Genomic DNA, 24875 nt, shown 5'->3' with positions numbered 1-24875 from the left:
GACACTGCTCTGTAAATCATAGACTGTGTCGGGAGTTAGAGTGCGTCTTCTATGTGCCTACTGCATGAAACATGAGCCAGGAAACCAGAGAAGATATTTAAAACTACAGGAGATTGTAAGTCATATAGATGTGATAAAGGATCGGAGAACAAAGTCATCCTGGGGGACAAGGAATTGTCTTAAAGCTCAGCGTGCCCAAAATCAGTTGAATCAGGCTGTCCTCAAGGGGCAACGCTTGAGTCCAATGGGCTGGTATCAATCAGCAAAGACTTCTGATTTATCCTGGCTGGTACCAACAATGGCAAACCAGTGAGGGAACAGATAGAAGCACACAGAACTGTGCAGACTGACCCATGCTACCTAAAAGATGGATAAAAAAGAGCTGGACGGTGCTGAAAGAGCACAAATGGCTGCTTTTGAGGAATAAAGGGTGAATATCTTGCAAGTGTTCTGCAGTATATGTGGTTTCTTTTGTGGTTTATAAAATACTTAAGCTAATGAAAGCTATCTGCACTCATAGAATTGAGTTGGAAGGGATCCTTAATGGCCATCTGGTCCAACTCCCTGCAATGAACAGGGGTACCCATAGCTCCATCAGGAGCTCAGAGCCCTGACCTTGAATGTCTCCAAGGATGGAGCATCCACCACCTCTCTGAGCAAACTGTTCCATCGCTTCCTGAGATAAATGCTGCTATCACTATATCACTGCCAGCCCCTGGCTCTCTCAGGTGCTGTTAAAGGATGAAAGGTTCGCTGTAGAAGTCCTTATTCTTTGGAAGGAAGGTTGTAAACTTTTTCTCTGATCTCATGTCGTTTTATTCCGTAATTTGCATTTTGGGAAGGAAAAAAGAAACCTTTCCGTAAGACTCCAGTGTATAAATCTCAGTTTATTGTTTTCTATCAGGGCAAAATGTTAGTCCTGTGCCAGGTGTCTTAAATTAATAGGCTACAGGTTTAAAGCAAGGAGAAAAATGCCAAAAATTGTTCCCACATTTGTTCTAGCCTTGAAAAGCACTGATTTAATTAATCTCCCTTCATCAGCAGCAGAAAGCATGGGTCTAATTGCGAGCTTAGAAGCACCAGTTGTCCAAGTGATTGGATGGTAGTTAGAGATGAAAGAGAGTAAAACGAGGCATTGATGAATGCAGGTTTATTAGGAGCTCTGTCTCATTGACTTGTCTCGTGAAGCAGTTGGAAATAGGCTACAAAGTAATAAAAGAAAATTAAAACACATAAAACTTTGTTAAAGTAACGTGAAAAGGCCCCCATTAAACCAAGGGAAAGGAAAAAAAGAAGCAAGAAGCTGGGAAGTGAGAAGTAAAACACATCGTAAAGACTCGCTGTCCAATCCAAAGCCCATTGAAATCAATGGCACGGTGATATACGGAGTGGAAGCGTATTACACAGCCATTAGAGGACTATTTGGGTTACATGGAGCCATGGAGCATGTGAACTTATTGCTACAGAACAAGGCCACCTTGGGTAGAAACATCTCCCTGTAGGCATATGAGTAGGGGTATGCAATGGTACACATATGGAAGATGGCAAAGTACACATAGAAAATGGCAGAACCTGTATAGAAGGTGGCAGAGCCCATATAGAAGATGGAAGAACACACAGGGAAGATGGTAGATCACAGAGAAGATGGCAGAGACCATAGAGCACATATGGAAGATGGCAAAAGCACGTGCAGGAGATAGCAGAGCCCATATAGAAGATGGCAGAGCCCATATCTAAAGCAGGTTACCAGCATCGTGGTGGGACTAAAAGTTTGGAAAGAACTAGAAAGTCCCAAAGATTTTTGACTTGATTTTTTTTCACCTTGGTTTTATAGAACCACAGAAGCCTGGAGATGTGAGACCAAGGCATCAGGCTTGTCATTATTCTCCCATTGGGTCCTATTCTTGCCTATTGGCTGCCTGTTTGTATGTCCTGGCTTTGTCCCTCTCAGTGCAGTTTGTCACTGTAAAAAACCTGCCAGGTCTCCTGGGTGTTTGTGCAGTACCTAAAAAATCTACAATTTTGGTAATATGCAGCTGGCATAAATGGAGATAATGCAGGGGGAGGAGAGTGAAGACGAGGTAGCGCTGGAAATTAGTGTGCTTGCATAAGTCAATAATCACAGGGGTCTCCCAGGTGGCAGCCATCCTAGCTTCTAAATTTAATAGATTAGATGGAAAATAATGCCTCCCCCTACACTTCCCCTTAGGGGACTGGTACTTCTCAGGGAAGTCTTTCCAGTAATTAGCACCTGTGTCTTACAGAAATCAGAGCCTGCCGTGGCTTCTGAGCAGGGCAGTGGGAAGCTCTGCCACATTTGCATTTCTTTCTATCACAAATGTGCTGCAGAATTTGCAGTCAGCTCTGGGAGGGCTGGTGGCAGCGCCCCGGGGCTCAGCCCCATGCAGGGCTCTGTGAGCAGAAAGCAGAATATTCCAATTGCTGGAGCGCAAAGGAAGCTTGAGATTATTCCAGATCTGACCTGAGGATACAGAACAGTGGCAAAATATGTTGTATTTCAGCAAAGGTTCAGTTCAGTCCCACAATTTCCTTTCAAAACATCAGGACTGCCCCTAAGGCAAACTCTGCTTTCCCCCTGCCTGCCTCTATGCTCTTAGCCATGCTGGGCTTTCCGGTCTTTAGCTGTAGACCGTGGATTGGGGGATGAAAAGAGAGTTTTTGAGAGAGTTGAGTGTGACTGGGAAGTGCCTTTAGTTGTAATGACCAATGAAATGTCTGCTATGGTGAAGAGCAGAGCAGTGCTGCCCACTCACAATGCACCAAATTCATATTTAGCTTTACTCCTCTATATGAAGTGCAATTGAAGATGCATACCGTAATCCAGAGTCACGCTGTGGGCACACACAGAGTCTTTTTCAGCAACCAAAAGGACCACAATGCTGCTGGTGAGCCCCGATGCCTCTCTTCTATCTGCTGGGTTGGCTTTGGTAGGCAGGAGAAAAAATAATTGATGAGCAGGGAGACTCAAGGGACCGCCTGCTTCTAAATTAGGAGATAGCATGCTGGTAATCAGGAAATGGAGTTTGAATAATAACCATTTTTCCCCTTCAACCTCTTGTTTTGCTGTTTTCACTTGCAAATCCTCAGCACCGTGCTCTGCAGGGACAGGGAGCTCTGACTTTGCTGGGAAAGCAGCGCTGATGCTGAAGCAAAGCAATCTCAGCAGTGTGGGGTGGGTGTGAACTCACCCCAAAGGGTCGGGATGGCAATTAGGAACAGAGCAACGCAGATAAACTCCTTGCACGACTGGTCCAACGCATGCAGCTGTCCTGCAGGAAACCCAACTTCCTTCTGTTGACTTTCTTGGTGCTATCCTGCAGTTATAGGTGGGTAAATACTGTAGTAAATACGACACAACATGTTGGTTTTTTTTAACTCTCTCAAGCAAATATGACTATAAAGAGATGTGGTACAGTATGATAATCAATACGCTATTTGAATGTGCAGAAAGGAGATTGATTTTTAATGAGGCACTTAGTTTTCTGAACGAATCCCATCTTCCTCCAGCATTTTGATTACAGCCACTTCTCTGATCCTAAAACTTCACCTGCTTCAAGAATTACTTAAAAATATCTTTGTGTATGGCAAGTGATTGATTCCTTTATTTCACTTTGCAAACCCAATTTTGCTTGCTCTGTGTAGACAATGATACGATTATTTATTTTGCTGCTTTGTCACTTTGTTGCTTCACGGGAGGAAAGAAAAAAGCAAATATTGGGATTATTTTGTGCCAGTGATTAAAAACAACAATAAAAACAACCTTTTGTGGCAGGAATGCAAACCATCATCTCATCAATGCTACAATGGCCCTAAATATACTACAACTTCCCCCTTGAGTTTGTTCATGTGTCTGTGTTAAACCATGAGCAAAGATGAGCTTGGCCAACATGTAGGCTTTACCTTCACTCTGCTCCAACTGCTCCTTGCCAATATGAACCCAACAAACCTCTTATTGTGGGGCTTATCATGGCTGGGGTCTGATGGGGGCCAATGTCCCGTAGGTGGTGGTAGACAGACACAAATGTGGAGACAGCTCCAGTGCAAGAGCTATTTTGACAGCATGGATGTTTGTCACAAGCTGAAGATGCAAAGGAAGCTTTGTATGTTGGCGATGGTGGTTTGGAGTCCAAGAAACCTTTGGTCTTGAGTGCAGCAAAATAAGGGAAAAATACTTTTGAATCATAGAATCATAGAAAGGTTCATCGTCATTGGAATGGACCTTCCAACCCAAGCTGCTCTGTGAGTCTATAAAAATCCATCTTTTAGAGCTTATCTCAACTTGGCAAAGCAACTTGGCCATGGCAAACAGCATTTATGCCAACACCAAACTGGAGTTAAGCACTGGGCAGGAGCCAGCTTCGCCATTTGGCACCAAGTCCACGTGCTGGCATCTGTAAAGCAAAGATCAGTTTCACTGCCAGCAGCAGAAAGGTTGTTCTCAGGAGCATCTCTCCTATGTGTGTGTCACATCTGTGGATGTTTTGGGTGACACAGATGTGAATCAGGCCTTGGGTCTCTTGTTATCCAAGGGAAATGGAAGACACTCACCCATGTTCTAACAAGGCGCAACCCACTGCCTGATGCTGTTCCTTTGACTTCAGCTGAAGCACGATGGTGACCTAAAAGCAAGAGGTGAGTTATTTATTCTTAAACCCATCTATTTCTAACCGCTGAATGCTTCAAAAATAATAAAAGCCAAGTGGGAAATCTGCACTAAAGATATAATCCAGAAGCAACGTGGTTCCTTATCCCATCAAGTCGCGATTGAAAAAAATGGGGCAGATAATGTGAGCTTTTGTCATTTATATCTGAGAAGACTTCAGGAAGCAAAGACTTTCATGTGAATCATGTAAAAGGATTTGCTGCAACACTCTGTAACTGAGTGAGAATAAAAAGATCTCTCAACTCAAGAAAGGGCATCACGTTAAACAGATGTTACAATATTGCCTGGCAGGTCTAAAAGCCTCATGAGCTCTAATTTTAAGTTTGCTAAACCTTACGAAGTTTTATCTGTATTTGTATCCAAGTGTTCAAGGTTTTCTTTTTTTCTTTCCTTTTTGAATACAATCCCTGTTGGAAAATCCTGGTTATCGAGATTGCAAAGTCAATGATTTAAAAACACTTAGCAGCTTTCCTTGCATTCAGATTATCCTCCTGCAAGCAAAAATATGTATTCAAACCCAGCCACGTGACAGAAAAGAAAAAGATGGGACTCAAAGAGATTGGCTGGAAAGTGAGTTCCTTATGGTTGGAAATACAAGAGACGTTGGATCTAAAATAGCATCGCGCTGTTTGCATAAAGTCCTCATGACAACATCAGCTCCCGTGGCACATCCAGCATTCGTTGCTCCTGCCATGAAGCTTTAAAACACCAGATGACAACTGTAAATGTTTGGTTTCCCTTCCGGTAACTGGGGCAAATGGAAAAGATGCACCACCAATCTCATTCCTGGAGCTGGGGGCAAATTTCCCCTCTTGGAGGAAGCATTAAAGCATGCTCAGAACTTCCTGATTAGTGTTATCCCTGATTAGCCTGCAGATTGTCCTCTGATTAAAGCGCTCTTGGCTATTTTGGAGCTTCACATAAATATACATGAATTTAAGAGAGGAGAAAAGAGTAAACAGACAACAAGGCTGAGGATGGCAGGTCTCGCCCTGGGACATGGGGACAGCTGGGTGCTGCTGTGATTTAGCACTGCAGAAGGGAGGCTTTAAGTTCATGTTTCCCACTCAGGATGAATGCATTCACATTTCAAGTTTGCCATTTAGCACATCAGACAAAAAGCAAAGATCCTGTGGTTTCAACTGAAGTCCATCCTAACGTCCCCAAAATCAAAGATGTTTGTGATTCTTGGGTATGTGAGAAGAAGATAAGCACGGCCTGAGTTATCAGAACTACAAACCAGACTGGCTGAGCTTCCAGCGGCTAAAGCCAACAGACAAGACCCATGCTATCATCTACGCTCATTCTTTCTTCTCCCATCCTTCAAAGCCTTGGTTATCTTGATCAGGGAGAAAGGAAACGGAAAGCAAAACCATCTGGCACTTCCAAGTACAATGAAAAAAAAATCAATCAGGTTGTAATCACATTAAATCCATAACATTCACACTTCTCTGCCCCGGTCCCGAATCTCATTACTGCTCCAGCAGAAGCAGATGTTTATATCGTGTATCCTGCACTGCTGGGTAAGCTGCAGCCCACCTTGCTGCTGTTGCTGCTGCTCTTTTGATCTGAAAGCAGAAAAAGAAGCAAGCACTCTGAACCAACAACGCTGCTTTTCCTCTTTTGGCAGCTTATTAGCAGAGGTTGTGGGCACAAACCTCCTTCCCCTCCTCTCCGACACCTGCAGAGCTGTTACCAATTGTTTTCTCCTGAGGCTTTTCATCCCCAATCCCCGTCTCTCACGGTGACCTTTATTCTCACCAGGGTTTTATTTTTATCTCCGCTCTCCCTCTGAGGATCTGCTAAAGATGAAGGAGAACTTGTTCCTCCGTAATAGTGAGCAGCCGGGCTTTCAACCCCTGAACTGAGCAGCGATATCAGAAACAGAATGGACAGAAACGAGGCAGGTGCCCCCATGTTCCTGCAACACACGCTTAGAGAAGAACACGTGTCTTCAGAAGGAAACGTGAGCCCTCCTTGGCTGCTCGGTAATAGAGTTTCTTCTTTCATTCACAGAGCAGATGTTCGTGCCACAATAGTGGAAGACGACTACTACGAGTGGAATTGATTGTCACGGCACTGTAAAGAGAGGTGCTCGATGCTTCTGAACATCACTGTGCCATGCTGACAATGCTGAGCAATGTGCAATTAAGGCTTCAATGGAAGGGTCCCAGTAGAGTTTCCTCCCCAGCACTGCAGCTGCCTCACTTTTCAGTGCTCAACTGTATTTGATAAGGAAGCTCCTGATTTCACTGTGATCAGCATGCACTACAGCCTCCAGGTTAGCACCTCTGCAGCCCCCTTGAAAGGGCAGCGATCTGCAGTTTGCAAATGGGGAGACCAAACAGTGATCCAGTCCATGCCATAAAGGGGTGCCAAGGACGATAAAGGTGTGCTCAAGGCTCCGTGCCTCCCGTGTCCCAGCTCAGCATTAACAGCTTGCTGAGTCTTTGCTCTGACTCCATCAATTCAATGGCCATTTAATAATGCCCTATTTTTGTAATGCGGATACATGTCTACTGGGAACTGGACTGAGACCAAATCCTCTTATGCAGGCCCCGAACATCCATCAACTTTTTACAGCCAGCCATCATTTCTTGCCACGGCGTGACTCACTCCCGCTATCTATAAACCCAAGTAGAATTCTACAATTAAGATTAATTGCAATTCAGATGGGTGACCACAATACTGAAATCTGCCCACTTCAAGTCCGGTTAAAAAATACCCACATCAAGCTCCTCTGTCCTTTAAAAATAAAACTTGAAGCTTTATTGAAACCAACTGGAGCTACAGCCTCTATCTGAGATGTGTCATGTCCAAACGACCGTGTCCTTTGGCCTGTCGGTTATGGGATCACTGGGAAAACATTCATGGAAAGCTGCTGTGTGCAGGAAGGAACAACAGGAAAGCCAGGAGCCGCTCTGATTTCTGCTTTTTAACTCCATGCATCTGATGCACTCTGTCACACTACATGGGACATCGCTCCTCAGCACCTCAAGATTAATGAGCAACAGGAACAGGCTCCCAGTTCCAACGTGTTGTGCTATAGATCACCGTGTTCAGTCCTTCCACTGCTACAATGTGCTGCATATTCAATTGCTCCTCTTGCAAATATTTGCATCTTTGAAAGCAGATATATCGCGCCTAGCAGGAGAAAAATGAAGTTTTCTGGCAAGACAGGCACACTTCATTCCATCAATGGATGCAATTCAATCGAGAATGTGGGCCATTTATTGCAACATACGCCTTCTTGGAGCACTTTCTGGAGTATAATTCCATTAAATTTCTCTTTGAGTCTCTGCTTCTCTAACTTTGTTACTATTCTCTCTCTTTTTTTGTGGCCACAGCTCAGCACAGAGAGAAAGCAGAGAGATCTGCCATTAGATAAAAGGGGGGGGGGGGGGAAGAAGGAACAGATAAAAATGCACAGCAAGAAAGGATCAATAAAGCAATTTGTTTGCACAGAAATACTCCAGCATCAACTGGTGTAACACAATGACTACGTTGATTAGTGCTGGATGAGGCACAGGTTCCACACGCCCGAGTTTAATGTGACCTCTACAGCTGCAGCACTTTCTTCACGTGGGTTTCTTGCTACGTATACGTGGATGCTGCTCCTCACCACCAATAAACACCCCTTGAAGAGTTGCTCCATCCTCATAGCGTGCCATCCCCTTGACTTTTCGGCAAATGCCAGATGTGTGGAGTGCAAGAGAGCAAGGAGGAGGGCTGAGGAAAGCTTTGCAATACAGACACTCTTCTTGTCTCTAGGGTGGAAACAGCCCTTTGCAGGAGGCCTCTGTGCCACTCGAGTTCCACTTAAACCCTTGGAACTGCGCTTCCCAAAGGGCCGCATGTTGCTTCACAAAGGCTGAGTGCTTTAGGCATGTACATGACTTGAACTGATCCATGTGAAACTGAATTTCAGCACTCGATAAACAGAGGTCTGCAGGATTGTAGCAGGGAAAATCCAGGCTAACCCTCTTGACAATAATGATTTCACCCCAGTTTTCAGGACCTGCAGGCTCAGAACCGAGCCCTTTAGCCGTCATCCACTGCAACAAGAGTGCTTTAGCTGGAGTGCGTGCCGCCACGTCTTATTTACATATCTGTCTCTAAGCTAGATCTATAAATGGTCCTGATGCAATAATTCAGAGCAAAAAAAAAAGTACCATCTTAATGACTCCCTCCCAGTGATAATTATGTATTTAAATAGTTTCTGTCAACCGAGAAATATTTTCTCTTCTCAAGGCATTATTTTCTTTCTTCTGGGAAAGCAACCAGCTCCTGGGCTGATATTTCTTTGATGAGCTACAGAGCATCTACAACATTTTCAAGGCTGTCCGCGGTGGTGGTGAAGGGTATCCTCATTTCCCCACAAAAAAGATGGAAAATAAAACCCATCACCATCAACAGATGGACGAGGCAGCGGGAGGATTCGCGGGAGCCACCTGAAATAAACTAAGCTGATGGAATTTGGCACTTCTATCAAAACAGATCTTGAGCACAAGCTTCTAAATTCGGCATGACACGCATTTACATTTCTCTTACGGATTTTCTCACTCTGCTGCTGCACCTGAACAATTGCACATAAACAACACAGAGCAAAACATACGGCAGTGGCCACACTTGTTACCCAAGTCCACCCCAAAAAAGTCAGCAGCTTCCACATTAGATAATACAGCATCAAATTGCATTTGCCTTCTAGACTGGGAAAGGTTCAAGGTTTGCAGGGTCTGTATATTACCCTGGAAACTTGTCTTGTACCCAGACAACTTATACACTCATGTCATCATTTTGCCCTCCAAATGGGGCAAGTGCCACTATTCATTTACCAGACTAATCCCTCTTCTCCTGGCTGAAGCAATGGAACTTGAGAAAGCTGGGTTCTCCCACACTTACCCGGTCCACGTGAGGTTTTCTAGAGTCCGTATGCCTGGAACAGCCTGGATTGCCAATGGTTCAGCTTCAAAGACTTGCTCATCCACAGAGAACAACCAAGCTCAAGGCTCCAATTTCTTTTTGATTAGGCCTTTCAAAGCATCCTTCAAAAATCAAAAGGGAAGAATATAACATTATTCTATGGCAATTCCAACATGAAAGCTGCAATATTAGGCTGTTTAAAACAAAAAAGGGTTTTCTTTTTTTTCCTCCCCCCCGTTCTGGAATGAAATGCACCTTATTATAAAGAAAACCCAACAGCCTCCTGATGATAATGACTCAGCCAATTTATCATAACAAAATGTCAACGTCACCCATAGAATAATCATGTACAAATACTTCAAAAACATGAAATGCACCCAATTCTGGGATGACTGTAGGGGTCGCTTATGAAAACAATGAAAATCAGGGGCTTAGGTGACTCGGTTGAATATACAGCTCATTCATTTGCAGTTTCACTGCGGACAAGATGAGTGAAAGCAAGAACGAGAGCGTCTGCATCATAATATTAATAAAACGTAATTAGAAGAAGATTAGCATAGGAGAAAGAAAAGCATCTTAATTCACCTTCCCTCAGCCTGCCAATGCGCCTCTTGCTGTTGATTATTATTTTCAGAGAGCTGGTGTTTACAAAAGTTTGATTAGATTGGAAGAATGCAAATTAAGAGAGAACTCACTGACAACATATTCCTCTTTGTGTGCAGGAAGGTGCTGGAAATCCCAGCGGGCACCACAGAGGATACGTGAGCTAGATTGAACACGGATGGTGTTGGCCATCCATTGGTCTACTGCCATGTCTGGAGAGGCTCATGGCCTGCTGAGATTGTGTGCTTGGCCATTAAACACTTATTTTCCCATGGAGAATAGAATCATTGAATCACAAGGGCTGGAAAAGACCTCTAAGACCATCTAGTCCAACCACCCACATACCACCAACACTACCCACTAAACCACGTCCCTAAGTATCACACTGTGCCTGATTTCAGATTTGGCAGAGCTGAGCAAAGCAACCACAGCAGAGCAAAGACAACATGTCTATCACAGAGTGGAGGAGCATTAGAATAAAGATGAGGGGAAGCATCATGTGTTTTCACTGTTTCCTCAAGGGGAAAATATGCTTTTCCTGCCTGCATTTATTTAAACACGAGTACACAATTTGCCTTTGGTAATACGCTTAGTTGCGATTTGAAAGGCCATTCCTGGAACAATGAGCATCTCTGAGCTTCCTGCAGCCATTCAAGGCAGAGAGAAAGAAAGAAAAGCAAAAGGGTCTTTTTTGTATGGCCAGCTGCTGGACCACAAGGGCTGAAAATGATTTTGGCTGTGCACAATGGCACAAACTAAGAAAAAAACCCACCATCAACAAAACCCCACACCTCTCAAGCTAGGTGGACGATAAGGGGCTTTGATAGCAGCAGTCCCTTTGTACATCCAGACCGCCCCTCGCCTCTAACACTCATCCTTTATCCCTGATGGATTCAACAAACCCTTCAAGGAAAGAAAAAGATGACAAAAAATCTCTCCTTCAGACGCTATCCTACATCTTTTGTTACAGTACGAAGGCTCATAATCTGCACAAAATCATTCACTTGCACTCCAACGGAAGCTAACAAACTGAGGGCTCAGAGAGAAAGCCACTTTGGCATTTCATTCACATCGTATTTTCAAAATTACATAAGCACTGTTCAAGTCTCAACACTGAATATCATTTGAGCCAGTCAAGGAAGAAATCCAGCCTTTTGTAACTGCTACCAATAACTTCGGCATTAGCTGCGGAGACATGATAGCATAGAGCAAAAAAGCTGTTTATTTTTATACCTAATCTAGAACACACATTTCCTCACAGCAAGGAAGATTAAGGCAGTTTATACACCAAAACTGTTTATGAAGATGAACAGCCACCTTTGACCTCAGCTTAGTGAGAAAAAACAAGCCATTAACATCAGAAATACGACTTCTGCTGTACCCAGTTCACTATATCCTCCTGTGGTGATAAACAATAATACAGATAATTATTGTGTTATCTGTTGCACCGTGATATCTCTTCTCCTATCAAACACGCTGTGTCCCCGCAGTAAAACCATGGCTTAATAGAAACTCAGCTGCTGAGTCCACCCACTGCTCACACACGATGGTCCAGCATTTCCAAATTCACCTCCCCCAGCTATTACACCTGGCTGGTTTAACTCCCCTGGGCAGGTATCAGCAGAATTGACTCGTGCTTAATCACACCAAATGCAAGAAATAGATTTTCCTCCCTGGTTGGTGTTGCTTTCTATGAGTTTTTATATCACGTTCAAAGAGTGATTCCCTTCCATATGACACTCATGAGTAGAAACGTTTTAACTAGAAAGCTCACGAGTGTTTGACGTTTTTCTTCATAAGATTTATCATCATCATCCACAATTTTCCACTTCTGAGTGGGCTGCAGTTGAGGCATGAAGATCTGTTCTGTCTTTGTAATCCAGCCTCGCTAAGGAGATGAAAAAGAGGCACAGGGAGAAACACAGCTCTGCTTTCCCAGCCTCTTTCACTCTACTGCAGAAGGTCCAATGCCCTGAGACACCCAACTTGGGGGTATCCCAACCTGTGATATGGGTACCTGCAATGACTGGGACAAGTCTAAGGTAGGAGTTACTCTTTAGAGACCTGTCATCTTGAATGTTAGAAAGGGCCAGGAAACAGCAAGTAAAGTTCCATTGAATTCAACAATTAATCATAAAAGTATAGAATATCCCTGGTTGGAAGTCTTCCTCTACATCCCTCTTGTGAGTTCCCATCTGGAGTATTGTGTCCAGGCCTGAGGACTCCAGTACAGAAGGGATGCAAAGTCCTTGGGGTGGGTTCAGAGGAGGCCACAAAGTTGCTCAGAGGGCTGGAGCACCTCTGGTCATATTGTCCTTGCTCCTGGAGAGGGACTTATACACACACATCACTGGGACAGAACTGATACTTCATCATCCACCCAACAGCAGCAGGACAGTAACAAGTGACATTAACTTTGGGCATTGTTTTGCATTCCATTAAGGCTACTACATGCTTAATTAATTAGAGCCACTCCATTTGAGATCTGACTGATGACACTGCCTGCTCTGCAGTTCTATCTGTTGCAGTTCTATCAGATGCAAAGCCACTGCCAAAATGACACCCAGGCAAGGATGAGAGTCAGCAGCACAAGCAAGAAGCTCACCTTAAGCACTCTGAAACCACAGAAACAAAGGAAAAAGAAGAAATTTCAGGGTCTTGCCTGCTGGGGAGTAATGCTTGTGGGCTGCAGCACCTCTCTGCACCACATGCAGTGCTGGCACAGCCACCTCCCATTCCACCATCTCGGTACAACCAACTCTGAGTGATGAGGCAGGAGAAGGATGGATGGCTGCGGCATCACAAAGAGCCAGAGATGACTGATGGGTCCAAAGAGAAAGCTGGGATTCCTTGATTAAAACAGAAACTAATTGATGGGCTCAGAGATGCAGATGATGGCTCGAAGCTTCCGTCCAGCAGCAGCGAGAGGAGGCTGGATTGAGAGGCAGGAATTGCTGCTTCAGCATAAAAAGAAATGAGAAACTTGGGTGTCACCGATGTCAAACGCCAGCAGGAGAAGAACAGAGTCAGCAGTGCTTTTTCCAAACATCCTGGGGGACTGGCTCTGGTCACATGAAAAGAGCAAGCAAGGACTCTTCAAGGATGCTTGCCACTCTTCCAGACTTCAGGGGATCAGATTTACGGACCACTCAGCAAAGACAACAGTGAGAAGAGTGTGAAGGGAGGAAGGCTGGCAGAAGGCGTGCTGGGTTTACAGTGCAAGAGTGTGGACAAGCTTACAGCCAAGGCTGAGCCTCAGAAGGCGTCTCTGCCCATCTTACTGCACACACGTTGGGAGAAAAAGGATTTCAAAAGAAATTCTGCACATTTACATGCAGTCAAGTAATTAATAGCTCTAATGATTTCATGAGCCAGGAATTCAAGCCTTAGCATACAGGACTCAGCATCATCCCACACCATTTCATACAAAACTTACACAAAGTTAGCACATGGAACATCTTTTTCTCCCAGTCCACTCCATGCCAGAACAAAGTGACTCTTTGCATTGGAGCTCCTCCTGCTCTTTTAATGCATTGGAGCCCACAAAGTCAGAACCAACGTCTGACTGCGGTACACAGTGATAATCCTGCTGAGAAAACCACCCAGAGATTGGGTGTGGAAATTCTGTTTGCCACAACATCCCTTTGGCAAAAGGCTCCTCTTGCCCACTTAGAAACTGGGGTTAATGTTCCCTTTTTCTTCCCTACTTAGAGGAGACTATAAATGATTCTCCTTGAGCACCTTGCATGATAGCTTGTGATCCCTGACACACTGAAGCATAAACATGAAACTCAACGATCCCTTCATTCATTAATGAACCACAGCCAGAAAATTCAGTGCAATTTCTGCTAAAGAAGGCCCTGAGCGTTTTTATACCTCTCATCATTTATCCCCAATGGCTGCAATTTGGAAATTATTAACAAACTTAATGCACAAATAAAGATTTACAAAAGTTTCGCTCGAGTTTAGACACACATTTGGCTCCAGGAAAATGAAATTCAGATCTATGACAGATAGGCTACGAAAGCTTTTGGAAACATCGACAAGGAAAAATCCATTACAAACTTGGAATTAATCTCAACAATCTTACCTATTGATTTTTTGCCTTTTTATCAATTGAACTTCTTGTTCCTGAATAACTCATTTGCAGGTAATAGACTGAAATAACAAAGTCCTACACAGTTATAATTGACGCTATTTCCTAGAACATGTTCATCGGAAATTATTGGTCTAATAATGACTTTTCAGATACCAGGATAGGCTAAACAAACTCCAGGCTGCCATAAAAAAAAGCAGAAAGCTTAATTAAATTCCATTTCAGGCATCAGAGTCCAGCACTTTCCTTCTCTATCTTCTTTAAGATAGGATAAAAACCTTCTGGTTCATTTGCATGGGAAGGACAACCAGAGAATGGCATTATACAGTGAGCACAGGGAGGGTAACAAGCAAAAATAGGCCCTTAATCAATTTGCCTTGAAAAACAGTGATCTTATCCTGTTTTCAGGAGGGAATGAGGATTCTCTCTTCTTCTGTTTTATTTCCTCAGTGGTAAGAGGAGTTGGGTATCGTTATTTCCATACTGCTTGTTCTTTGTTTGATTTGTTCCCTGTGATATGATACACAGATTGTGTCTCACAGAGGTCAGCATCACATCCCAAGTGCTTTCTCTGCCTTTTCCTCCCTATATAACTTCCTCTGGAGCAGGGAATCTCTCAGAATGAGATTACGGTACATCTGTAAGCACTCAGTGCTGGCATGGCGAGAGCCTTCATTACCCCAAGGAGCTTACAACTTCAATTATACAGAAAGCAGGAGTAAGAATATTACATTCATTTCTCCTCGGCAGGAGAAACAAAAGCAGAGAAACTCAGTGCCCTTATGACAAAACTTCAAGAATCACAGAGTCATTAAGATTGGAAAAGATCACCAAGGCCCACCCCCTCCATGCCCACTGACCACAGGTTGGACAGAGAAGTGATGGAAACCTCATCCTTGGAGATACTCAAAGTCAGGCTGGACTGGACTTTAAGCTCCCTGATGTCCCCATTCATTGCAGGGATGTTGGACTAGATGACCTTCAAGGGTCCCTTCTAACTCAAACAATTCTATGATTCAGTTGATTCTATCATCCTGCTCACCCTCCTTAAGTCATGGCAGCCCAAGGGAAGGGAGCTGGGAGCATCTGAGTGGGTCCTGCCCACTTCTCCCCTGTGCCAATCCAAATACGTTCATGAATTTAATGAGCAAAGCCTACTTCTGAGTTTCCAATCCATTCTGCAGAATATTGAGCAGAGCAATCAGAATTCATTGCATGGGTACAGGCAGCACTGTACAAGCCTCCTTCCATTCTCACAGTCACATAGATAGGGCCTGCCAACGTGAAATTACCTGCAAATCCAGAGAGCCTGTACTAGGTGAAGCAAGTGGCTGGGCCTATAATTAATCCAAATGCCTCCTCACTCTGGCTGCACGTGAGAAATCTTGACTGAAACTCATACGTGAGCAGCCAGAGCTGCACTGGAAACTGTCAAACACCAGACCCAGGGAAATAATTAAATCCTTTGGGTGTCTGTTTCAAAGTGAGTCTCTGAAAGAGTTTCTTTTCACTGCTACTGCTTCTTCTGTGCTCCAGGGTATGGGGGACAGAGACAGGGAAGATCCAGGCTAATGCTGGCTTTTAAACATCACCAACATCTGCGCCACTCATTTAAGGGTTGACTCAAATGCAACTGCAAGTCTAAACCACACCTGTTTTGACTGGGAAGTCATTTGGTTTGCTTTCTGGGTCCCTAGCTTTGATTTCCTTGGATATACCCTCATACCTCTAGGTCAAAGTTTCTCATCTTTGAATTTTAAATAGGGACTTTTGAGACTAAAAAGCCATTGTGAATGAGAATTTTCTGCTTAGGTGAAATGGGGTCCCTAATTGACAATAATCAATTTGCCGTGTTCGACTATCGTCATCAGATGTGAGTCTGGAATATATGGAGCAAAGAGTAATTGCTGATGATGTATGCAGCAAGAGGCAGCCCATGGTACAAATGTAACATGTCCTTTTTTATCCGCATGGAATATTAGGAAAGCAGACAATCATTAAAGAAATATAAAAACCACTGAATGGATTCTGCATTAGAGGATCATTTACTTTTGTTTTGCTTGTACTTCAGACCATCTTCTCTTTATGTTTGTATTTAAACAAGCAGATTTCATTTCATTGTCTGCCCCAGAATAGATTGACAGTGGAAAAAATCAAAAAGTACTAATTAATAACAGAAGTATTTATTAATTTAGGAGAGTTGAGTTGAGAGGGGACCCTGTGAAGACAGCTACTGCCAAAGGAAGTCAGTGCAGAGGTAATGTAAAACACATTACCTTCAATGCACAGATTACAAAGAGTTAATAAGGGGCAAGTCCATCTTTCTGTCATTCCAGTAACTCAAGAGCTACTTACAGCTGTCTTTACAGATTATTCATGCCTGCAGTGTGCTCCTAACACTTCTTAATCATGTGTTAAGTACTCGCTAATGGAAAGAAAGCTTTATTTTAACACATGCCTGCTACCAACCTTTTCAGAGGATCATAGAATGGCTTTGGTTGGAAGGGAACTCAAAGATTATATAGTTCCAAGCCCCCAACACCTGAACATAGCTCTATAGCATGGCCTAGGCAGGCAACAGCCAAGCAGTTCATATTTAAGTTAGAGGTCACTGGGTTTGATGATTGGACTTGGTTACCTTGGAGGCCTTCTATAACCTTAATGATTCCATTGCTACTATTTGCTCCACATTAACACCCACAGACCCTTATGAAGAATAAAGTCACATTCTGCCATGCAGCAGGATATGCCCAAAGAGGTGGGAAGAGGAGAAGCCCTCTTCAGAGAATCACAAAGATTGGAAGAGACCTCAAAGATCATCTAGTCCAACCACCACCAATACTGCCCACTAAACCATGTCCCTAAGGACTACATCTTCACATTTCTTGGACACCTCCAAGGATAGCAACCCCACTACCTCACTGGGCAGCCTGTTCCAATGCATCACCACTCCTTCCATAAAGATCTAATATCCAACCTCCTCCATAGGGTAACATGGTGCCAGGTGGAGACGTGACCTGATGGTACCCACCAACCCAGCAATCAATCCATCCCGTCTGCTGGCCCTTCTTCTGCCCCCTGTGAAACTCCACTGTTCGCATCTATCACACATTTGCTTATTTAACCAACCTCCGACTTGATGAGAAATAAACACAAACAGGCAGCAACTTCACAGCCCTATTTCTTATTCAGTCGCTGACAATACCTAATGAAGTGGATAAATGATTAATTAGGAAACAATATTTCTTTAGAGAAACCAGCTCTTGGGGATTAAAAAAAAAAAGAAAGCAGAAGAATCCCCAGGTGCTGCTCGTTGGTCTGTAACCCACTATTTTAGTGAGCAAAGGAGAAGCTGAAACAGCATGAGAGGAAACACAGCAGTGTTTGAGCAGAGCAGCGCCAATAAACAGCCCTCAAACAAATGGCTGGGCGTCATTTAACGCGCAGCTCCCTGGCTATGCAATTAACTCCTCTGCCATTCCTGATAGATGCAGAGCTCCAGGAATGGTAATTCATTGTTAAGATCAGGCTGCTGAAAAATTATGAATCTAAGGGGAATAAAAGGGGTGACTTTTTGTGATCCACGTTGCATTGTGGGAGTTGCGCTGCCTGCAGCAAAAAATAATGAGAATAATACAATATTGAACCTTTTTTTTTCCCCCTCAAAGAAAATCATTTTACAGCCTTCCCATACCAATATGCACTAGGCTACCGTGCCAGAAACACCAGGCAGGATATTATATCTCTCAAGGTATCTTTCTGCATAACCCCAGACTATTATTAAAAGACTCCCAATTAAGAGTTTTAAGAGATGCATACGAAAACTGGAGTTACAGACTCCAGTTCCATCTCAGGGAAAAGTTGAAATATACCATAATCTCTTTTAATTGAGTTGTGTGCTAGGCAAGAAGTTGGGAGCGAGGCATTTTATGCTTTGCATTCCTGTTTAGGAAGGGGACAACAGTGGTCAAAGCCAGCAGTGAAGCAATGGGAATCTCAGTTTAAAAGTGTTGCTTTCTGATAGTTTTGCTTCTTTTTATGTTCCACAGCATTGAAAAGTAAAATAAAAAATAAAAAAATTATTAAAAACATAATTCACACATCAAACTGCAGCAATAATAGCAATAGAAAGGTCAACTCAACCGTGCTATACCCAGGCAATGGAAAACAAAGCATTGATTTTAGCTTTGTGTTTCTGACCCTTAAGTCATGGCTATTTTCATTAAGAATATCTTGTTCTGCAGACTCCAAGCAAAGCAGCAAACCCAATAAAATAACTTGATGAAGCATTGATGGCACCGATTCTAATTTTTCTCCTCAACTACTGACAAAGAGCTGAACGCTTCCCATTCTCTTCCCATTCCTGACACTGTGTTTGGAGAGAATCACGTCTTCAAAAGCACAGGTTCACATTTATCCCACCACAACTGAACCATTGCAATATCCAGGTCCTCCTCATGAAAAATACATAACTTGCTCTCACTTTGCATTTGAAGAACATCTAAGGCAACACAATGTCCCACCTGCACACTTTGGGTGCTTTGGGTCTTCCCAGCAGTGCCACCCCCCCCCAACTGAGCTTTGCCTTTGGAATCATTCCACCTCCATTTTCTTTGGAAGAAAGCAAAGAAAGAGAGCAGCTGAAATCAATCTGTCACTGCCGCATTCACCTCCCTCCTTTCTCATTTCTCTTTCCTTCTCCCCGGAGGATGGAAGTGTAAAAAGTCATTTCCTGGGAGCTGAAATCTTTGGCATGCCTACACTTGGTATTCCTGCCTCGCCGATACTTGACAGTGCTACTGTGTACAGACACACTGGGCTGCCCGTATTGTTTAGGTATATATTCCAGCACAGAATCATAGAATGGCTTGGGTTGGAAGGGACCCCAAGGATCACAAAGTTCCAACCCCCACATGTGGCACCACATCAGGCCCCATGGCCCCATCCAACCTGGTCTTGAACACCCCCAGGGATGGAGCATCCACAGCCTCTCCAGGCAACACAAACACAAATCCTTTGCCCTTGAATCACTGCTTCACCTTTATTCCCTTCTCTCCATTGGGACCTACAGGAGCTGAATTCCAATTGCATCACCTTCCCCCAGCACTGATAGATCCTGTGCTTTTCCAAAGGCTGTGACTCCAAGCAAACATCCTCAGGGCATTTAGCCCTTCTCCCCAACCAGCAGGCTGGGCTCTTTCTCTGCATGTGTTTTCCTCCCAAGAGTTTCCAAGCCAACAGTTCTGGACAGAGATCATTAAACCTTAAATGACCTATAAATTCCTATTTAAAAAAAGGAAAAGCTACATTTAATTCATTTCCTGAATTTCCACCCAACGTGGCTGCTGACTGTGTCAAACTCCATGAGGCTCAATAACTCCAAACCTATTTGCTATTACGGTCCTGCACAGGAACAATTAATATCTATCTTGGGGCTTTACATTGCCTTGTTGCTGTAGTTTTTTAATGTTTTCTGCACAAAATCAACCACAACAGCTGAGTCCTCAGAGGATACCTGAGAGAGTCCCAAAGATCTGCCCTTCTTGGGGAAAAAAAACCAGCTTCTGCTTGAAATGTTTTTGTTATTTCTACCTACCCGAGGAGGAAAACAAGGACAAAAACAGGCAGACAAACATTCCTCTTGAGCAAAGCATCTAACACTGATAAAATACATTTCCCTTGGGTCTGAAGCAGCGTAACCCCTTGGCAAGTCCCAGAAAGCACAGATTTTTCAACCACCCTCTGCAAAATCATTTTCCTCTGCTCCCTCCATCTTTTTATTTCTGAAGACTCCAAAGAAAACTCTATAGAGTTTTCCCCAAAAGGACAGGTTAACCCTATTTGATCAATCCAGAGCACACCCTCAGGGACAGCAGAGCTGGCCCATGGCAGGGCCCTGATGTTCCCTGGGGATCCCTTTGCTGTGCCGTGGTGTTTCATGGATGTAGGCTGGTGTTTGCTTCTGCTTGCTGCTGGCAGTCCCCTGTGCACACCACTCAAGTCACTGCCACATCAAGTGATGCTGCTGCCCCTGTGCCTACCTGCTCTGCCAACACACAGCTGCGCTCATGCTTTTCAAGCCAACATCCCACCCCAAACACATTGCTCCTAACCCTAAATGCCCTTTAAATGTCTCTTCCAAATCCAAGGATTTCATGAGGAATCCAAGGAATCATTTCTCAGCCACCACCACCAGAAGCCAGAGCTTTTGCAAGCCCTTACACCAAACACCAGTATGGTGAGCCCTGCACATGCAGGATGCATGTTGTGTATTGCTTGCCTTGCTCTGTGTCTACTTTACCCTTGGCCATGGCTGAGCAGCTGGAAGGACAGTTGCTCATTTGCTTTGCTCCAAGCTGGCCTCTACAAATACAAATCTATTCACCTGTCAGGCGGATCTGATTCCCAGCATGTCCCTTCCCCACGTTGTTCTGAATCACCGATGGCCACAGTTCACAGCACCCCAGCCATCCAGAGAAGGAGCTCTACAAATAGCTCTGGCAAGCTGACAGCAGCCTCTGCTGTCATGACATAACCCTGAGCAAGTCAAGGAGATCCTGTCTCCAAACACCCTGCCTGCCACAGGTACCACACCAAAGCAGCTGCTTGCACAGGTCTTTGCCCATTGAAGCAGGCATGTGTCAACTTGGATATTAAGAATGATTAAGTTAGATTAAAAAGAAATGTCCAAATCCCTATGCAGCAAAATCCACAGACTCCTATTTCCAACAGTGAACTTATCTGGATCAAGCATGATTCAATTCCCTGCTGCTCCAGATTCCTGCAAGTCCATCATTTCCCAGGTAGGAGCCTGAGCCCAAACATTAGGACCTGAGAGCCTGATTCACACCCAGCTTTGTAATCACTGCAGATCCACCGTGCTGCTGCCAAACTCTGTTTTTTCAGGCCTTTTGAGGTGTTTGCAATCCATCGGCCCAAATATGTTTATGCTAAATATTAAGGGCATGACTTGGCTGTGTAAACACAGGCTTTTGACAACGCTTTGTGGCTGTTCTGCCTCAAATTATGGCCAGGCAGCAATTGGTGGTGACAGCGCGTGCAGGGAGAGCAGCTGAGCTGCAGGAGCCGGGTGCTGGGCAGCCCTGAGCTGCAGCTGTGAATTCTGGATGTGAAGCAGGCTGACACAGGCAATACCAAGCCTGTTTTAATTAATAATAATTGGCAAGGCTCTGAAACAGCACTCAAAAATGCTGCCCTTCCCAAAGGCCAATGCAGAAATGAACTCTGCATTAAGAGCTGCCAAGTTTTCCACTAAGAAAGGAAAAAAAAAATCCCATTCCCTATGGGGATGTCTGTCTTGGGGGTGTGTGTACAGGGGAAGCAGGCACAGCACAGGATGCTGAGCAGATCAGTTATTCTCTCATCTCAATGAGCAGCAGCACTATTAGTCAAAAGAAAGCTTCTGTATGTTTCATTATTGCTAAACATCTGAGACAAACCACTGCTGACATCACGCAGAGACTTCCCACTCTTGTTAGAACATTTGGTTCATGCTTTACTACTCAGGATCTTCCCCACCACCTCCAAAATGCCTGGGGAAAATAACATTAAGAGATTAAAAGAAAAGCTAACTGCTTAATGGTAGAATGAAATGCATCCAAACTCACTCGCTGTTTATGTAATAATAATTACAGCTAGGAGAGCCTTCCCTGGGAGAGCCCTGAGTCCTCATGCAGGTTTATCTTCATAAATGAATCTGGCCCATAAACTGTTTTCATAATCTCATTTCCAGTCTTGTATTGCTACTAAAAGCCATTAAATGCAGCACAACCAAAGGAAGAAGCCTGGATGCAGGTTTAAGCTTGGGTTTGAAGTTCAAAGGTAGAAAGGAAGATAACTGGCTCTGAAGCATTGTGAGCTGCAGGGGGGCAGATCACATCATGGAATCAGAATTACAAGCTTGTAAAGGACCTACAAGATCATCCAGTCCAACCGTCCTCCCATTACCATTGCTACCACATTATAACTGACCTATGAATGTCTGCATGTCAATACCACTTTACTCCCATCTGCCTCTCCTCCGTTCCAGTCTGGTCCCTGGGACTTTGCTGGCACTGAGAGAATAAATGTATTGTCTACCACAGTTTGCACTAAAGAAACCTAAATCTTTCACAGTTCTTTAAGGGGGCCTGGAAATATTCGCAGCCAGGCATCCATCTGATCTAGTTTGCTCTGGGCTGACTCCGAGACATCTTGAAAATTTAATGCAATTGGAAAGGCAGGAGGTGTTGCTCCGTGATGAAATGTCACGATTGCACTGGAGACAATGACACTGCAAATATCATCCTAAAGGATGCCTTTGTTTTTCCTTCCATAAAGAAAAAAATAAAGGATGGGGAAAGAGAGAAAAGAGAAAAGAAACAGATGATTTGTGTCAGATGATCATTTTGATGTTCTGTTCCGAAAAATGTTTTGTTAGAAGGAGAAGTCAATTAATTTGATTCTTCCCTTGGCGTGCTCTCGGTGTACACAAATTTATTCGGGTAGAAAGACCTTTGACAGATGATGTGCTAGCAAAAATTCTCAAGGCTTTTGGGCTTGATTTAAGATGGATCTGAATGCAGTTGCTGTGGATGAAAGAGGAGGCTGCGTAAAGGACACACTTCAGTACTCATGTTATATAAATGTCTCTACAGACAAATGAGAGGAAGAATCGCTTTGTGGGCTGAAGCATGGGGAAAAGAACAAGGGCAGAAGGGATTTGGGGTCAGTTTGCGGCTCTGTCACTCCCACTCTGGAGAACATCTGGTAAATATCTTAATTACACCGTGCCTCACCATACAAGGCAGAAGATGATTTGGATGAGAGCTCTCCAGAGCAAGGACTGAAAAACTCCACACTCATCCAGAGATATCCCAAGCTTTGACTTGGTTGAGTCACTCATGAACTGCAAAGAGCTGCGCAGGGGAAGGCAAAGATCCTGAAGCCATCACTGGGGCACAACTACCTAAATAAGCCCAAATTTGCCTTTGACTCTGGGTTTCACAATCAAAACCCTGGACTTCCATGTACAGCTTTATGGATTTAACAACAGGAGAAACTGAGGCAGAGACATAGAGCCATGTTCACACTGAACACACATCAGGGGCAGAAGCAGAGACGAGCTCTCGCCCTGAGCCATCTTCATAGAATCACTGAAGGTTGGAAAAGACCTCAATGATTCCCAAGCCCAATTCCAACCCATTCCCACTGCGCCCACTGACCACCTCCCTCAGTGGAGGGTTCTCAGATTCAGAATCACATTGTGCCATAACTATAAGAGAAGAGATGCTTTTAAGTCTAACCTCAGCGCACTGCATTCAGTGAATTACCCTGAGCTTCACCCAGCCTGGAAGGGTGCCCGAATCTACTGAGAGAAGCACAGAAACATCTGAAGTAAATTTGTACTTGCATTAAAATGTACAAATTTCCCCAACCGGAGCGTCCGTATTACTGAAGTGTCTGAGAATGTCACAAACATTTATTATGTCATCCTTTTAAACCCATGATTTCCTTCTGCTCGACTTCCTCCTCCTTAAAAACACAGGAAGCCCTTGCCTGAAGAATTCATACCAGAAACACTCAAAGGAGAATGTTAATATTTTATACTTATACAGGCTATTCTATCCACAAAGAATGAAAATGTCTGCTCACAATTAAGAGCAGAACACGAGTTCAAGACTGTGTTACTGACTGTGCTAAAGATTTTGGGCAATTGGTTTCCCTTTGAATGCCTCATTCACCCCCTATTGTACGTTCTTCCACAAGGATGCAGAGGGAATAAAAAGCTCTGAGTTGCTGCATTGAAACGTGAAATGTTATTTATTGTATTAATGTTTTTGCCTTTGACCATTACTGCAATCTTGTCTTGTCAAAGCTCACCCTGAAGATACACGTTGTGTCATACATTTATATGAGGGTAACAACGCACACCAAAGACAAACTGGAGGTCTACAATACAGGCTTATTGTCTACAGGATATAAAAAGAGAACCAGACACAAGGCAGATGTCTTTTGGGTTCCACAATTTCAGGTTTTTATGGTTAACTAACAGCGCTCATAACGAGCCTGATATTCCTGCACATCAAAATGATTCTCCCACTTCAGCAGATGATGTAGCACATTAACTTTTATCTCCAGAATTGAGGCTTCTGTTTTGTGAACCAGCATGGAGAGACTATAGAAATCGCTGTCCCAAACAACAGCCAACTTTCAATTGAATGGCATTTAGTATTTGAAACTGACCTATAGACTTCTGACCTCTGTAAAAAAAGAGGGCAACCTATTGGGGGGCCTATATGCCTAGTAGTAACTCAATGCCTACTGAAGTGCAATGGAAAGCACAGCAATGACAACAGAACACCAAGGTCCCAAACTGCAGCAAACAAGGATTCGCTCAAATGCAACAGCCATGAGCACAGAAACAAAGAAAAGAAGCTGCTTACCTTCAGAAGGTCTCAGGTATACACAGATCTCCAGCAAAACACCCTGATCTCCACTGCCAACCCCTAAATGAGGTCTGGGGAGGGGCAGATCCTGCCTCCATCCCTTCCAATCACTCAGGCACAT

The 24875-nt window shown here is 43.9% G+C and overlaps 1 long non-coding RNA gene across 2 annotated transcripts in view; it reads right to left on the bottom strand.

Moving 5' to 3' along the window:
- Positions 1–24875, bottom strand: part of LOC107323706 (uncharacterized) — a 152709-nt gene that overhangs the window by 10849 nt on the left and 116985 nt on the right. Inside the window, exons 13-15 of one of the 2 annotated variants that reach the window (XR_014932200.1) lie at positions 9587–9729; positions 3210–4640; positions 2836–2943 (exon numbers count right to left, since the gene is read on the bottom strand). This is a non-coding gene — a long non-coding RNA (uncharacterized LOC107323706). Of the gene's footprint in view, positions 1–872; positions 4641–9586; positions 9730–24875 lie in introns of those variants that run through there. The other variant, XR_014932199.1, reaches the window with a different exon arrangement.

Source organism: Coturnix japonica, chromosome 10 (genome assembly GCF_054131305.1).
Source record: "Coturnix japonica strain WE chromosome 10, WE-NBRP24, whole genome shotgun sequence".
NCBI lineage: Eukaryota > Metazoa > Chordata > Aves > Galliformes > Phasianidae > Coturnix > Coturnix japonica.
Note: the sequence above shows the minus strand (reverse complement) of the source record. Positions and strands in the feature narration are given on the sequence as shown.